This window comes from Neltuma alba, unplaced genomic scaffold (assembly GCF_004799145.2).
Source record: "Neltuma alba isolate B1F8T4 unplaced genomic scaffold, ASM479914v2 tig00010612_pilon, whole genome shotgun sequence".
Taxonomy (NCBI): Eukaryota; Viridiplantae; Streptophyta; class Magnoliopsida; order Fabales; family Fabaceae; genus Neltuma; species Neltuma alba.
In genome coordinates, this window is record NW_021635470.1 from 1,874 (window position 1) to 20,510 (window position 18,637).

Genomic DNA, 18,637 nt, shown 5'->3' on the forward strand with positions numbered 1-18,637 from the left:
ATATATATAAATATTTAATGCTTATTAAAATTATTATAAAAATTTATAAAAAGGACCAAAGTTTGGCGAGCATGGCGCAGGTGGTTCCCGTACATTCAATAATGGACAAAAACGAGAGATGGGGTCATGCGAGGGCTTAAAAGACATTGGCCAATGAAACGGAGACAACCACAACTAAGAAGGGAGGGATTGACTCTTAAAAATATCAAATATACTGATGCTTAATATAAGACTTAATTAATTAATTTGAAAAAATTAGAGAATTATTAAATTATTTAATTGTAATATATATTATATAAGCTCTCTAAAATACTCATATGTATCATTATATTATATATTAATTTATTAGTGAGTCAAATTAATTTCAAAAAAATAATAAATATAAATGTTTTAAATTTATTTGGTAACTTTCTTAATATCCTCTTGATACGATCTCTGTTACCAACTTGCAATGCACCATCGTTCAATATACTCCTCTGATCTTATTTATAGGACACCAAGAGAAATTTTTTATATGGATGTGCAATTTTATCCCTCATTTATTATTGTGTTGACTTTTTTTATGTGAGGTATAATATATATTAAATAAGGATAAAGTTGGAAAGTCATTAAAGTTTAAATGAGAATTAATGAAGTTTAAGGTTTTCTTAGTATGTGTGAAACATACTAGAAGTACCTTATAAATAGGACAAGAAGAGTACTTTGAAAGGCACACTGCCACAGTTATTATCTGTTCCGTACATCCTGGCATTCAATAATATGCATCAAAGTAGTCTTCAATGCGAAGCACCTCCAGCTGTAAATACACCAGCCAGTCACATACACAGATATATATGTGTGTGTGTACATATCCCTCCGTCTCACTTGTGTAAGAAAAACTTTGTCCTAGATAGACTATAAGTTACTTCTAAACTATTTCAAATTTAATATCATTTTGCAAACTATATAAGCGAGTTACATACTATGTATGCTTCTCCTTAACAATCAATGCGCATTTAGGAACATATGATAAAGAAAATTACAAAATATTACCTTCCTCAGTTTGAATTGAATTGTCAAAAATCTTTCGAGCAAGTAGAGGGCGGGCTGCTTTCCTCTTTAACTTTTCAAAGAAGTGGAATACAGATAACAAGCAGGGACTATTAAATTTTTTATTGACGTGCTAATTATAATACGCCTTCTTCAACGAGTGTCGTGTGGATTGCTGAGCACTAGGGCAGTGTAGGTCGACTTTCCTCTCTTTCTTCAGTAATACATACTGAACCCGACATTGGCTTCTACTACTGCAAAAAAAAGATATTTTAAAATGAGCTTTTCACACAGCAGTTTTGAAAACGATGCTTATGCCATTGATATTAAAAGTTAGAAGATTTCACGGTGATTTAAGAACTGCTCTATGGGACGTGATTTTTCACAACCGTTATATGAATAACCATCGTGGATAGTTTAATGAATAACCGCTGTAGATAGGTTTTTTTTTTTAGCTTCTCTCTCATCCTATTGATCAGGATGGAATGGGAAAATAAAGCTCAAAGGGAAGGGGCTTGAGAATCAATCAACAAATAACCTACCACAGCCAAAAGCATTCCAATGGAGCAGAAGTAGACCCTTTAATTTTATCTTTTATTTAATATTATGTTGATTTTGTTTTTATAGGGTATAATGTACATTAAATAAGAATAAAGTTGAAAAGTAGTTAAAGTTTAGATGAAAGTTAATAAAATTAAAGATTCTTATTGGTTTGTATAAAACATATTGAAAATGACTTACATATGGTATTTTATTGTCACATCCCGAGAAACTTCACATGGACTTGGGGAATTAAAAATTGAGATGAGGATCAATGTAGAAACTAGACAAGAAGATGGAACAACTTTTGATGTGAAACCCTGATAAGGTTTGGACTGACATTTTCGTAATTATCGGTATAGGAAAGACAAAATCGGAAAATTTGAGCAAAATTCTAAAAAATTCCCGAAAAATAAGAAAAGTATAAATTAAAAGTTTTCGAAACTTGATTTAGGCCCGAAAGGTGGAATTATGGTGAAGATTAATTGTTACAAAATTTCCCATAAACAGAGATTTTTCCGGAAAATATTAGAAAATCATAGAAAAATAATTATTTTAATTAGTTAGATGTCTCAATAAGTTTGGAAAAAAATACGGATAGATTATCTAAATATTTATTTGAATTTATAAAATTGGTTTTAGGTCTTGAAAGCTCAGGAATTAATTTTAGAAATTTATTTTCCCGCAGTGACACCGATCAAAGCCTAATCGGAGAAAATTCAAAATAAATATCTACAGGTATCAAAAAATTATGAAAATTTTCAGATTATGTTCTCATATTAAAAGGTGAATTATCATGAATAGAAATGAATTTTTGGAGGTCTGAAAAAAATATGGAATGTTACCAGTGAATAGTAACCGATAAAGTTTCAAATTGGTTTGGGATTTTGATTTGGAGTGTGGGCCATCTTTTGGGACCAGCCCAAGCCATTTGTGGGACCCACATTGAGTCCAATAAGGATCCAATTTCATTGCTTGCTGCCCATTCCACAGAATTAATTAAAATAAATGCAAAATTAAGAGATAATGCATGGAAAAATCTAGATTATGGCCACTTGTGATGATCTGATTTTTTTGGCTGTTGATGGCTGCCACATACACCCCTTGAGGTGTCCCAAATTTGGCCAATGGAAGGGACAAGGGGACAGATCAGATTTTCTGTAAATACCTCCTCCTAAAATACAAAAAAATGTTGGAAAAATAGAAAAACAAGGGGAGGTTCTGCCACTTTGTTTCCAGCACTCACCAACCAAAATTCTTAAGTGTTTTGGGCAATAATTACTCAGTTTTTATTAAGAGAACATCAAGGTATGTATGAGCCTCCTTATCCCTAAGTTCTACACTATTTTGGTTAGGGTTTTGAGTTGCAAAATAAAGGGTGTATGCTGTCAAATTTTCGGTCCATTCATGTGATATTAGGGAAGGATAGAGACCTTAAATACCAAGAGGAATAAGCAAGATTAAGTGGTGTATGGATTGATTTTTGGAAGAAAATACACCTAGGGTTTTATGTGCTTAATTCGGCCTAGCACTGTTCATGCAGAAGCAAATTGTTTTGGATTGATTTGATGATTCTAATGGGTTTAAAACATGTTTTTGTGTAGGGATATGTTGTTGGGAAGTGTTTAAAATCATTGGAATCAAAAATGAAATTTTTGGAAGTTATATACCCCCTATTCAGCCATGGTGATTTCATGGGAAAGGAGTTTGATTTTCAAAAATCTGATTCCATATTTGAATTCCTCATGAAAAATTATGTAGGATTGAGTCATGAGGTTATTGATTCTAAAAGAGGAATTATTTTGTTAAAAATCAAAGAAAAAGGGGGGAATTGTTAAGTTAAGGATTGTATATAAGCTGTTTGATTATTAATGTGGCCTATTTTTTATGCTTGGTTTAATAGGCTTTGTGAGGAGGAAGTAAGGAAGATCATTGTCCCTTGAAGTGATCAAATTGGACAAGTAACAAAAGGTAGCTTTGAATTATAATTTGATTGCTCATCTTGCCTGTTTAATGTGATATATTGTTTGCCTGGATTTAGGAACTTGTGTTGTGATATTGGTTGGTTGGATGACCTTTGTTTATGCTTTGGCCAAATGCATTAATTTGTGTTAATGTGGAAATGCTGATGTTCCTTTCCTAGCAGGAGACCAAGCATGATTTTATGTGATTTGAGGATGTCTTGAAGTTCTATAACATGTCACATTGTAACTTACTTGATTTGCATGATAATTGTAATCCAAATGCTATTGAGATTTCTATGAAATTTCATTCCTCCTATGTCAAATTATGTCTCAAATAGGAAATGGCTCATCTGTGGATCAAGACAAGGAATTGGTGCTAGGATGAAAGGGCTGTGTGAATGTTATGTTGTTTTGGAATATTATGTAATGTGTTAACAAACTTTATATTGTGTTTGAAGTGAATTATGAATGGTAATATGTGGTAAACTATATTTGTATGACTTGCTCAAGTGTTAGAATATTAGATGGTACAATGTAAAAAGGATGAGGAAAAAGGAAAAAGGGAAATAAAATTCAAGACATTGGAATTAGGGAATGAAAATACCGTAAAAAGAGGCTAATCTTGTGACACATGAAATAATGAGCAAATGATAGAATTTGGACCTGAGATTTTGCAGACAAATAGATCTCGTTTTTAGCTTTAAATCAAGTGGTAAGCCATCTAATTTAGAGTTTTGTGCTAAGAGTTATGTCCTTTCAAAGTTGGGCTAAAATCCTGAAAATTCAAAAATTTACCATATGAACAGTACACTTTGTCGAATTTTCTGGTGCTGTTCTGGATGAAATTGAGTCCAAAAAATATTTTTCCTCTATAGAACTCTTAGCAAGCTTCGCATGAAAATTGGAACCACCTCGTTTTAATTTTTCTAGAATTAGTTAGGAATTATCAAAGTTGGTCCAATTTAGGATGAACAATGTACAAACAGAATTAAACGTAAAATTTTGAAGTTGAAATTTTTCATCCGGAAACGTTGCGAAACACACTATAATAGTTCCAATTGATGTATAATGGGATAATAAAGGAGGTGTTACATTTATAATACCAGACACTCCAACGATGGACAGAGCTAAAATAAAATTAAAAAAATTGAGAAAAAAAATAGAAATAAAAGGAGGAGGTGGGATATCATCCCCCAACGATGCCATTTGGGGATGAGCATTCCCTGCTTAGAGATTCAGGGAATGCAGATTCCAGTCGGTATAAATAATCCAATTTGAAGGTTAAAAGCTACTGTGCCCGGAAAAGGACTTGCACACGTGATTCAATAATGGAGGAAAAGCACAAAATGAGAAGGGGGAAAGAAATGATATGGCTATGGATATCCACGGAGGATGCTTCCTGTTTAAGTAATGAAAAGAACACTTTAAGTATTTGATTCTCCTTAATTTAATTAATTGGACTTGGTTAGTGCAACCTGTTAAATTATTTTGTTAAATAATATCTATATGCATCATTGGCTTTGGTTATATACTATATTACCTCTGAGGCTAATTATAAGAGCTAGTTGATTAATTTGAGAAGATTAAGGAAAAAAGTTAAATTAGTTATTTGTAATAAATAAGCGTTGTCTTTCCTAAAATATCCTTACTAATCAAGTGTATTGGCTAAAACTATCATTGTCAGAAAGACTACCTTGGAAAAAAATATATAAATATGAGAGACAAAGTGGATTGGAGTCTTATATTTAGGATGAAAATAAAAGTTAAACAAGATTTTATATTAAGGACTGGGGGTAGTATATAACAATTAAATTTGCTAAATTAGTTTTATGTTTGTTATTATTTTTTAAAGCTAAATTATACAAAATTCTTTTAAATTTTGAGTTAATATACTTCCTGAGTTTAAATTTAACTGGCTAACCTCTTTTTTTTTTTTTGGGCAATGAATGCTTTGCCATTAAATGGCTGATATCTTTTTCATAAAACTTGCCACATCAAATGACATTTTACACGTCATCCTATGTGAATTAAATAATTCTATAAAACCATTTTAAACTTTAACCCATTGATATAAAAACTCCTGAACTTTGAAAGATTAAATTTAAATTTTGAAATGTCAAAGAGGTTATATGAAAATGGTCTCAAGTTCACGGTGATTTTATAAAACTATTAACTTACATCTATGGAATACTATATAGAATGTCATGTGTTTTTTATTGATCTGACTTGTCAATTCTGGAGGAAAAAAAAGAAAGACAACGATAATTTAATGATAAAGGGTCTATGATATAAAAAAAATAAAAAAAAATTTGGAGGGTTAAGTTTGAACTGTTGAAATGTTAAGGAGATTATGTGAAACCCAAAATTCAAGGAGGTTTTATATAATTTAGCATTTTTAAAAAAAAAATCTAAAGGTGTCTTGTATCCTTTTCAGTTTTGATTATTGCATGGACGACAACTTATAAATGAAGGATTCGCTGACTAGAAAGACCTATCAAGCCGAGACAAAAAACAAACCTCGAGGACCCAAGCTCACATTGATAATTTATTGAGAAAATGACATATAAAGACAAATAATTCATAGTACCAACAGATAAAATTTTTAGAATTTTTTAGATTATAAAATTTGTTTTCAATAATCATTAATATTAATATTGAATGTATAAATTTTCATGCCTTCAAAATTCTTTTGTTCCGCAACCCAACCATGTAAGATCTATTGTCAAAAAATGTGTTCAGTGTGTACAACTAATTTCAAGAAAAAATTTACCCCTCAGTTGGTTCGCAAATTGTTTACTGATCAATCTCTTTCTGATCGTGAAGTCTCCACCGTGAAACCTGTTATGTGTTTTTCAGAATTTTCCAGAATAACAGTAGGGTTTTTTTTTAGAACAGCTTTTCACAGAATTTGAGATAACGATCTTAGATGAGTTTTATGTTAAATTATGTTAATAAATACTACTTCTGATCTTTAATATAAAAGTTAGTTAACTAATTTGAGTAGATTAATAAAATCTCTTAAGTTAATTATTTGTAATAAATAAGTGCTGTCTTTTTTAAAACACATTTGCCAATTATGTATATTAGCTGAAATTACTATTTGATAGAACCTTTAACATGTATAACTACTATAAAAACTACTTTAAAAAATATATATAAATACGATTAGGATCTTATATTTAAAATCAAATTAAAAATCAAACTAATTTTTATATTAATAATTAATATTACTTTTGGAATGTAAAAACGTGATCCTAAACAAGCATATTTTTAAAAAGCCATGAGGTCATAAAATGGCGCCCAAGACCTTGACTTTTTAAGACACCACTATCACTACCTTATCCAGGTGGCCTTGCTTTCTTAGGTTTCCTTTTTCTGTGCAATAAAATAAACAAAGCTGCCTAAATGATATCCTTGAGGATATTTTAAAATATAAGCGTTATCGTATTAGGCTTTCGCATGGGCCCTATAAATCAATATCGATGTATATATTATTGATGAAGGGGTGGTTGGTAATTGGGGTACCCAAAATCTTTTAAGCATTTTAACTCAAATCAAGATAAAACTTCTCTTATATATTTTACATACCATAAAAGCATTTTTAAATTATGGTTGCTTTTCACTTAAACATATTTGAAAACTAATCTAAATTTTGTGATTGGTCTGTTCAATATTTGCCAAAAAAAAATCATGGTTCTCAAAGATATATACACATAAGCCGAAAAGAAATAAAATGCTAATAAGAGTTGGTTTATTTAGTAAGGAATCGGCTTATAACTAAATAAGTCGTAAGTTTCGAATTCTGCTGCTGTTGTGAAGACCTTATTAGTGGGTGATATGCTATGCACCCAAAATCTAACAAGCAGAATGCAACTATTTTTTTAACAAATTAAAAATTTACCCGAGAGTTATTATGGTTGGCAAATTGTTTACTGATCAATCTTTTTTCTGATTGTGAAGTTCCCACCATGGAATCTGTTCGTCGTTTTACAAAATGGACTGCAAGACCTTGACTTCTAAAGACACCCCTATCACTACTCTGCTCACGGGGCCGTGCTTTCTTGAGGATATTTTAAAATATAAAAACGTTATCATATGAAAAGAAACAACAAAGAAAATTTGTTTGATTAGTTGTGAACACTGACTTTACCAAAAACAATTACGGTTGTTAAATAAATATAGATACACATAATCGGAAAAGAAACAACAACAAAAAATTGTTTTGATGAAAACAATTTTGCCTTGATTTCATGCGAGGCTTTGTACCTGAAAATCAAAGTAAAACTACAAAAAATGACATGCATGATCAACGTAAACTATATTTATTGTGTTTGTTTGGAATAGTAGTATGATCCTTTAAAAGCCTTTTTTTAATTTAATTTACGAAATATGAAATAAATTTGTGAAAAACAAATTTTATCGAGTTACGTGAATGTGTTTGGAAGCACTTAACATAAATGGGTTACACGCGAGCCCCATAACATCCCAATCCTAGTTTGAGACTTTGAGTGCTGGTAATAAGATAAAAGAAACTAGAAGAGAAAAATCTTTTCGGCTAGCAGAGCGCAGGCTGCTTTCCTAAAGTTGTGGGGCCTTTTGTAAATTTTTTATTGACGTATTCTTTCAATCCTATTTATAAAACAGAGAGGAAAAGAATATTTTGATCCTATTTATATGTAGAGAGAGAAACTTTTGATATAAATATATAATTTTACCCTTCATTTATTATTGTGTTAATTTTGTTCTCATGAGGTAAAATGTATATTAAATAGGGATAAGATTGGAAAGTTATTGAATTTTAAATAAGAGTTAATGGAGCTTAAAGTTTTTCTTGGTTTGTATAAAATATGTTGAATGTGACTTATAAATAATTTGAGGAGTACTAATTATATCAACTTTCTTCAACGAGTTTCGTGCGGATTGCTTGGTAATGTAGATCAACTTTCCTCTCTTCCTTGAGTAATACGTACTGAGAGATTCACTGAGAAATGAATCAAACATTTGCTTCTGATGAGAGAGGCAACAAATGGCGGGGCTGTAGAGACCACTTCTTCCATCTCAGCCTTCAGATTTATCCTCCAATTGCTCGCAACTACAACACGTGCGTATGCATCATCCTGTACTACTCTTTCTTCATTTTAGAACCCTTTTCTCGTTTCCTATACTTTTCTTTTTTGCTTACTATATATTTTTAAGGTTGCTTCTGTTTATATAACCCCTCAATTATTAGACTTTTTTATAGCCTTATTTTGTTTCACCTTTCAAACCTATACACTTGTCAGATTGCAAGTATGCATCTTGTGCCTTTTGTTGGTGTTTATTATTAATACCATTACCCAAAAAAAAAAAAAAAAAGACTTTTGGCCGCTCAACCATAACAGTTGCCGCTGGAAGTCATATTTTCAGTGACCACAATAGCGGTTGTTAAGGATGACACTTTTAGTAGTAACTCCTTAAAAATCAATGTTATTTTTTTAGTCATTTATTTATCATCAATTGTAATTTATTTATCCTTAGGCCCTAATATTTTAAAGAATAAAAAAATTCATATGACGTAATCTATCAAGGGCTTTTTTAAAAAAGTTTTATATAATATTTTTTAAATTAATATATTAAATAATATTATACACGGAATATAAATAAAAAAAGTGCTTGGACGAAAAAAAAGAATATAGATAAAAAATTTATTGAATATATTATATTATATTCATTATATAAATGTTTTAATTTATTTAAAAATAATATGATAAATATTATATCAATTATATTAATATTATAATTTATATTTTTATATTTACTGATATAAATATAAATATTAACATATACGTTAATATAGGTATAATTTAACAAACATATATATATTAATGTTTATATATTTATATCATATATATTAATAAACATATATTATAAATAATATTATGTACAAATATATATATATTTAATTTTGTAATAAAAATATGGGATTTCATTACAATTTACATGACTGAAGGATCACCAAAACAATATGGTGGTCATGGGTTCGAATCTGAAGAATATGCATTTGAGAGGTGAAAACAATGGGTGATGACGCCTGACATATGTTAGTTAGGAGGCGACATGGCCCGAGGCATGGTAGATGGGCAGATGACATGGCGTGACACATGGCAAGTGTGACGTGGTATATGATATAGTCTTTCCTCAAAACCGTGGAGGTGATCTCCCTTCATTTCTTGACCTTACATATTCCTGTTTTAACTATTTTAACATGCACAGTTAGAGCCTAAGCACAAGATAAAGCATTTTACAGATCTTCTTAGATTATTTTACTTACCAACAACCCAACTGAGAAGGGATAAATTCAAAGGGGATGGATCTGATATGATATGCTTATGTATAGCACAAATGAGTTACAATGTTTGCTTCACCTTGAAATGTAAAGACTGAGTATTGAAAATGTTTCAAAAATGGAATGGGATATTTTGGACTCCAAAATTAAAGGATGGATTTATCAAGTGAAAATATTTGTTAGGTTGTATCTTGCAAGTGAGAAGTGGCTTAGTGAGCAGATTTTTACAGACATTGAGGCCAGTTTGATTTGTTTTGTTGGTGCATCAAAGGCTTTAATATTGTGGTTTTTAGACTTTTGTGAAGCTATATATGTTGGGCCTCACAATCCTGAGAGAATATTTTGTTTTCTTGACATGTACCAAGTTTTGGTAGATCTTATATCAGACCTAGATGCCTTGTATTCAAGTGAGGTTGCTTCTTTAGTTTGAATCAAGTGTCAAGTGGTTCTAAATAGATTAGGCACTTGTGTGGGGTCAATATTTCTTGAATTTAAAAATGCCATGGTATCAAATCCATCTCGATCTCCTTTCCTAAGTTGTGGGATTCACCCTGGACCTATTATGTGATGAGCTTTATTAGTTATCTCTTGGACTACAATGGCACCGTTAATATATTGAATGGTGAAAAGGAATTAGAGTATGATATTTCATTGTATCACTTAATGAACCATGACATATCCCAAGATTGTGATATCCTGGATCTTCCCACAATAACGTTTCCTCAGTCACAGTCTACTTTCAATCAATCACTTAAATCTTGGATTTGAAGCTTTAGAAGAAGTCCAAGTTATATGAAGAAACCGCTCGCCAACACTTGTTCTTAATGAACAATATGAATTATATGGCTCAAAGGGTTCAAGAGTATCAACTGAAGCATATTTTTGGAGATGAATGGATTCATAAGTGCATCTACAAGGACCAGCAACATGGATGGAACTATGAGCAAGCTAGTTCTCTACCACGGCGAACCTTAACCGAAAAGGAAAAACTGGAAGCAGACTTGCTTCATTGTGGCGAAACATAAGTTGGCCACGGCGAAGTATGGCTGGGAAGTGAAAATAATTAAGAAAGAAGCGTTTTCCGCGATGAAGGTTGACAGAGAGACAAAATGCAATGAAATTTTCAAACTTCCCTAAAAGTTAACTTCAATGACTTCAAAAATGCCACAGTTAATTAGTTCTAAAACACCTAATGTCACAGCCTGATAATTTTATTCTAATTGATGAATGATTTGTGACTGACTATGGTCAACTAGAATAGTAGACTGGTAGAGGACCCAGGCTATGAGGAAAAATCAGGATAGGGACATAACGGTCATTCTTGAAAAGATTGGTCAAGAAAGGGCAGTATTGGAAATAATGTCCAAAATTCCTGAAAATTCCCAAAAAATCATGAAAAATAGAAAGGAGGGTACAGAATAATGTGATAAACATTAACCATTCATTATATAATCCCTAACATATATTATAAATAATATATTTTGGCAAATGGGCAATAATAAGTCTAGTTTGTTCAACTTCCATCATTCATTATTGAACCACTTTCTTTATTTCTTCTTATGTTCACATTTTATTTTGCTTTTTATTTGTGTGGCACCTAAACAGAACAGGACCACGTTAATCACTTCCCATTTCCCACTTGTGTCTCTTTTTTATATATTGAAAGGCTAGGGTTTAAGCTCAAGAAATCATTGATTCATTGTCCTTTATATGAATTATAAAATATCACTTATGTCTCATTTATCAGTCATTAATTCTATCTCAAAAATAAGTTTTCAACTAAGTTCCTATTAAATATACACACATATGCATCAGCATTTAATGAGGGGTTTTAGGGGAAACAATTATTAGTAAATGTTTAGTATTACTTAAAATTGTTAAATGTTTTACAAAAAGAATTAAAAACATTTTTCTAGAAGACACTCTATCTGTAAGACTGGGGGAGTATATCTTTCAAATATAAACTCTTATCTCTATGTTGTCTTGTCATCTTAAAAATAAAGCTAAACATTATCTTCAAAGTTGACGTTTTAAAGAACTACTTCCTTGAAAGCCATGGCCATTGTGAATAAAATATTGTCACATGCCTTTTGTTTTTATGGAAAAAAAAAAAGCTCTAATGAAGGGGGGAAATATATTTTTTTTTTAAATACTGAAATTTGATACTATGAAGATCATAATTCCTTGTTGAAACCACACTAAATACTATTCCCGATCATTGATATAAGAGTTAAATTACTAACATTAGAAGATTAAAAAAATTGGTTAAATTGGTTAATTGTAACAAATATATGTTGATCTTCCTAAACTATCTTACATTTTTGTAATATATAAACTGCCCTCTTTAATTATGTGTATTGAAATTATTTTTTAAGGGAAACTTTTACAATAAATAGGAATATTTCAAAGAAAACATTATAAATTTGAAAGATAAAATATGTTAGATCATATATTTAAAATCAAATTCAATTTCCAACTAACTTTTAGATTAAAAATAAGAGGTAATATAATTTTATACTACATCACCGTTCCATTCAATTAGACATTAATTTTATGCATTATTATGTGAAATCCGAAAATGAATTAATAAATTATTCATAATTAATATTTTATTTTTTTAACAACCATAATTAATATTTTAAAGTGATAATGATTGGTAGTCACAGGTACTCATATTAAAAGCAATTCTATTCGAGATATACTAAATATAAGTATATCTTTTAATCGAAATTTAAACTTTAGTGCATGATGTCGCGAGTGACTAGTTTTTTTCACTGAACCGGTTGGCGCTTAAAGGGATAACATTGATTGACTATTTTATTATTTTGTAGCAATACTGTTGTTGGTGGAAGTAAAGGTTAGCAAAATGCATGACGTGGGAATGGTGACAATGATTGTGAATTCACGGTTGACAAGAAAGTTTGGGTTACAATATATATACATAGATATATATATATATATATATATATATATATATAAAGGACAAACCATAATAATGGCTGCTTTGTTTATTATATTTAATTAATTAATTACATAAGAAGCATTATTAATCTCAGCTTTATTTTCCATTTCAAGTCATACATAAGGTTAAGATCAAAGCTATGAGACTTGTGATTAAATTTTAAAATTCATAAACAGGAAATTAAAAATGAAGAATAAATATATTGTTTCTCCACCAAACAGGAAATTAATTTTTTTAAATTTCTCCAATGCTTCTTCATTTTTATCCTGAAAACGTATTAATAATCTGACTTGATGCATTGTATGAAATTAAATGTGAAGAACAAATATATTGTTCAGAGCTGGTATGTAGCTTGTAATTAATTTTTAAAATTCATAAACAGGAAATGTTTTTCTCGGCACTATCCTTAAAGGGTCCCACCTAATGTCACCTTGTCTCGCTCAGCTTAAATAATCAATATTCTAAGTAGCTCTAATCCAATCTCTTAATTAGTTCGAAAATTTGATGTGGTTGAACCAGGATTTGAACAAGCAAAAGTAACCTCATCATATGGGCTGATTCAATAGCATTTTCCGTAGTGTGCTAAATTTATGACAAATTTGTGGTAACATAAGATTGCAGCTTGCAAATATAAATTACTACCTCCGATCCTAATTATAAGAGCCAGTTGACTAATTTGAAAACATTAAAAAAGTAAGTTGAGTTAGTTATTTGTCCTAAATAGGTGTTGTCTTTCCTAAAATATCATTGCTAATCAAGTGTATTGATTAGAACTATCATTGTTAGAATACCTACTTTAGAAAAAATATATATATAAATATGAGAGAGAAAATAGATTAGGATCTTATATTTAAGACCAAAATAAAAATCAAACAGGATCTTATATTAAGGACCGGAGGTAGTACTTTACTAATTGAATATGAATATATATCTTCCAAATAATCCCAAGTCCAAGGCTTTTTGAATTAATATTATACAAGACATTGAAATTTGGGAAAATGACAAAAAAATGACTGTTGAAATTGGAAATGACAAAATGGGCATGCAAATAAGTGAAATGACCAAATAGGCATGGGGTTTCAATCTGGAATTTTGTCAATTCGGTAGAAAGACTAAAATGCCCTGAACCTCTCTGAAGTATATGAACCGGAAGAAAACAATAATATACCAGAAGAGAGAGAGAGCTGCGAAAATGAAGCTAGAGCAAGGGTCGAAATCTGGAAAGAGGGAAAAGGTAAGCAATTTTTCCGTTAAAACGCTAGTATCACCCAATTTCTTGACTCGTTTTTTGCTACAATCTCGAATGGGGATGGGTCTGTGAGTGTAGAGGGTTTGGATGAAGAATTTGACCAGGATGAGAGAGTGACGCGTCGGAAATGGAAAAATGATGACAAACAGTAAGCATGAGATGGTCAGTGTTGTTAAACTCATTAGTGAAGTTGTAAAATCCTATATTTAAGTTGTTAATGGAGTAAGTGGGTGTGTGTGTGTTTTTTGAGTATTTCGAAAGATAAATGAAATTGATTATTGGGGAACTAAAATATTGATTTATGCTTCTTTGTTGCAGGTTAGCAGGCTTTGATGACATCTAACATTGGGTTTAACATTGAGGAGTAATTTTTTTAGTGTAAATAGAATAACTTTTGAACCCTTAATTTTTTTGGGAGAATAGCTGATAGAGAGGTTATCCTTTTTGTAAATGATGTTAACTGGGTAGGATATGTTTGTAATCTGAATGACAAGGAAACATTAGGTGGTGGTTTAATCTTAATGTTAACTTGTCATTTGAATACAAGTTATGTAACTTCTGTCATAGGCGTACTGGTTTTTGGTAAATATCATCACTTCAGTAGTCAATTCCATTATACATGTAGTAAAGTCTGAATGTTAATACAAACATATTATGATGTTCTTCAGGTGTACTTGTATGCTATTTTGTCAACACATTTTACCATTTGCTTAATTCCTCCAAGGGAGATGGTGCAAGTTGCCAATGGACATGACGGAGTGATTAATTTGATTACAAATGCTGTTATTCACATTACAAATGTTGTTATTATCATTATCGGGGTAGTAAAATTGGCTGAAAATAGATGTTATTTGGATTTGAAAGAAATGAGTTAACAAATGGCAATAGTGAAATAGTAACTCTTATTACAAAAGTTGTAATTCACGTTACAAATATTATCATTATCAGGGTAGTAAAATTGGCTCCAAATACATGTTAAATTCATTTTCACATTAACCAGTTGCAAATGGCAATAGCGAAATTGTAACTCTCATTACGAAAGTTGTAATTCACATTACAAATGTTGTTATTATCATTATCGAGAGTATGAAATTAGCTCCAAATATATATTACTTGGGTTTGAAATAAACGAGTTGCAAATGGCAATAGCGAGATGATAACTTTATTACAAAAATTGTAATTCATATTACAAATGTTGTTATTATCATTATCGGAGTAGTGAAATTGGCTCCAAATGCATGTTACTTTGGTTTAAAATAAACGAGTTGTAAATAACAATACGGAAGTGGTCACTTTCATTACGAATGTTGTTAATCCCATTACGTGTGTAGTGAAATTTGGGTTCAAATAGATGTAATTTAGGGTACAAATAATTGAGTTGCAAATACCATGACAGAAGTTACAACTTTCATTATGCATGCTGTAATTATCATTACTTGTTTAGTGAAATTATTCCAAAAAAGATTTAAATTAAGCCAACAAATATCATAACTTACAACCTACAACCATAAGTCAAGTATTTTGATAATATCTGGACACTACTTTCACAAATACTATATGTTTAATTTATGTAATCTTTACTACTATCACAGATGCTGTCTTTTGGTCAGTGTGGTGGCTTCATTTGATGAAAACAAGCTCAATGCTTTGTCATGTCTTGAATTAAGGTCATGATTCACTAGCCACCACACCAATGCATAATTCAGTAACTTGAAACTGATTTTTCAGCTCCTACTTTGAGCTCACAGGCTGTAAAACAATCTGATTCAAACAGCACAATCATAATTCAGCACTTAGAGACATAAATCATTATGTTCAAATCAGTTTTTAATCTCTAGCTCTTCAATCCTCAAACCAACAGTTTTTTTAAAAAAAGAAAAGAAAGGAAAATCAGTTTTATGCCTCGATACTTTAATTCACAAGCATCAATTCACAAGCAATAGCCCACATACTCATATATATACAAACATTTTACAAGTATTGAATCAGCTTTTAACCTTCAAAATATTTCAACTAGTAGTAATATATAATCTGTAAATTATTATCACTTTCAGAACATGCTAATATATAATTCAGATTCATTAAACAGTCTTTGAACACCATTATATCAGCTTCTAAATTTCCAAAACTTGAATCCCGCAACCTCAAGCATTAATAGCCCCAGCAGTAATGAACACACGCACATGCTTGTAAGATGACATGCCATAGCCACTCACTACCCTGATAATGATGATAACAACATTTGTAATGTGCATAACAACATTTGTAATCAAATTAACCACTCCAGTCATGCCCATTGGCAACTTCCACCATCTCCCTTGGAGGAATTAAGCAAATGGTAAAATGTGTTGACAAAATAGCATACAAGTACACCTGAAGAATATCATAATATGTTTGTATTAACATTCAGACTTTACTACATGTATAATGGAATTGACTACTGAAGTGATGATATTTACCAAAAACCAGTACGCCTATGACAGAAGTTACATAACTTGTATTCAAATGACATGTTAACATTAAGATTAAACCACCACCTAATGTTTCCTTGTCATTCAGATTACAAACATATCCTACCCAGTTAACATCATTTACAAAAAGGATAACCTCTCTATCAGTTATTCTCCCAAAAAAATTAAGGGTTCAAAAGTTATTCTATTTACACTAAAAAAATTACTCCTCAATGTTAAACCCAATGTTAGATGTTAGCAAAGCCTGCTAACCTGCAACAAAGAAGCATAAATCAATATTTTAGTTCCCCAATAATCAATTTCATTTATATTTCGAAACACCCAAAAAACACACACACACCCACTTACTCCATTAACAACTTAAATATAGGATTTTACAACTTCACTAATGAGTTTAACAACACTGACCACCTCATGCTTACTGTTTGTCATCATTTTTCCATTTCCGACGCGTCACTCTCTCATCCTGGTCAAATTCTTCATCCAAACCCTCTACACTCACAGACCCATCCCCATCTTTTATTAAAATCCTCTGCAATCAATTGTAAAGTCTTATATTTAAAACTAAATCTAACTCCTAAGTAATTCTCATATTAGCCACTGGAGGCAGTATATTGAATGTAGCCTGATAGCAAATAATTGAAGAAGGCAAACTAGCTAGTAGGACCTAATAAAACTCATTAAAGAGTTAGAATGGTTCACAAAGCGATGAACTCAAAGTCATTAAACAAAATAGTGAAATACCCAAGAGTTCGTCTATCGTAAATTATATATACATATATTCTTAATTTTCTCTATATTAAAATTTGGACAGCACTCATATAGATATATCCAGGCTACTGTTTAACCTTCTTCCCTTACGATAATGTTCTCGTGATGCTATAAATTAAAGGTCAGTTGATTGTTTTATTTTAACTTTAGACAATTAGAATGACACATATATTTAATTATTAATAATCATGCACAATCAGCCAAAATAGTTGTGTTTCGTGGGAGACAGATTGATCAATCGATGATCATCAATAAGGCATGAAAAGAGATTCCATGGATTTTTGATGTCATATAGAGTATAGAAAGTAGAAACTAAGAAAGAAGCCACCCAAAATAGAGTAGGAGGGTACAGAATAATATGATAAACATTAACCATTCATTATATAATCCCTAACATATATTATAAATAATATATTTTGGCAAATGGGCAATAATAAGTCTAGTTTGTTCAACTTCCATCATTCATTATTGAACCACTTTCTTTATTTCTTCTTATGTTCACATTTTATTTTGCTTTTTATTTGTGTGGCACCTAAACAGAACAGGACCACGTTAATCACTTCCCATTTCCCACTTGTGTCTCTTTTTTATATATTGAAAGGCTAGGGTTTAAGCTCAAGAAATCATTGATTCATTGTCCTTTATATGAATTATAAAATATCACTTATGTCTCATTTATCAGTCATTAATTCTATCTCAAAAATAAGTTTTCAACTAAGTTCCTATTAAATATACACACATATGCATCAGCATTTAATGAGGGGTTTTAGGGGAAACAATTATTAGTAAATGTTTAGTATTACTTAAAATTGTTAAATGTTTTACAAAAAGAATTAAAAACATTTTTCTAGAAGACACTCTATCTGTAAGACTGGGGGAGTATATCTTTCAAATATAAACTCTTATCTCTATGTTGTCTTGTCATCTTAAAAATAAAGCTAAACATTATCTTCAAAGTTGACGTTTTAAAGAACTACTTCCTTGAAAGCCATGGCCATTGTGAATAAAATATTGTCACATGCCTTTTGTTTTTATGGAAAAAAAAAAAGCTCTAATGAAGGGGGGAAATATATTTTTTTTTAAATACTGAAATTTGATACTATGAAGATCATAATTCCTTGTTGAAACCACACTAAATACTATTCCCGATCATTGATATAAGAGTTAAATTACTAACATTAGAAGATTAAAAAAATTGGTTAAATTGGTTAATTGTAACAAATATATGTTGATCTTCCTAAACTATATCGAATCTAAATTCTCTACATTCTTTTATTGTAAATTTGTTTTATGAATTTTACTAATTAAAGAGGGAAGATAAAAAAT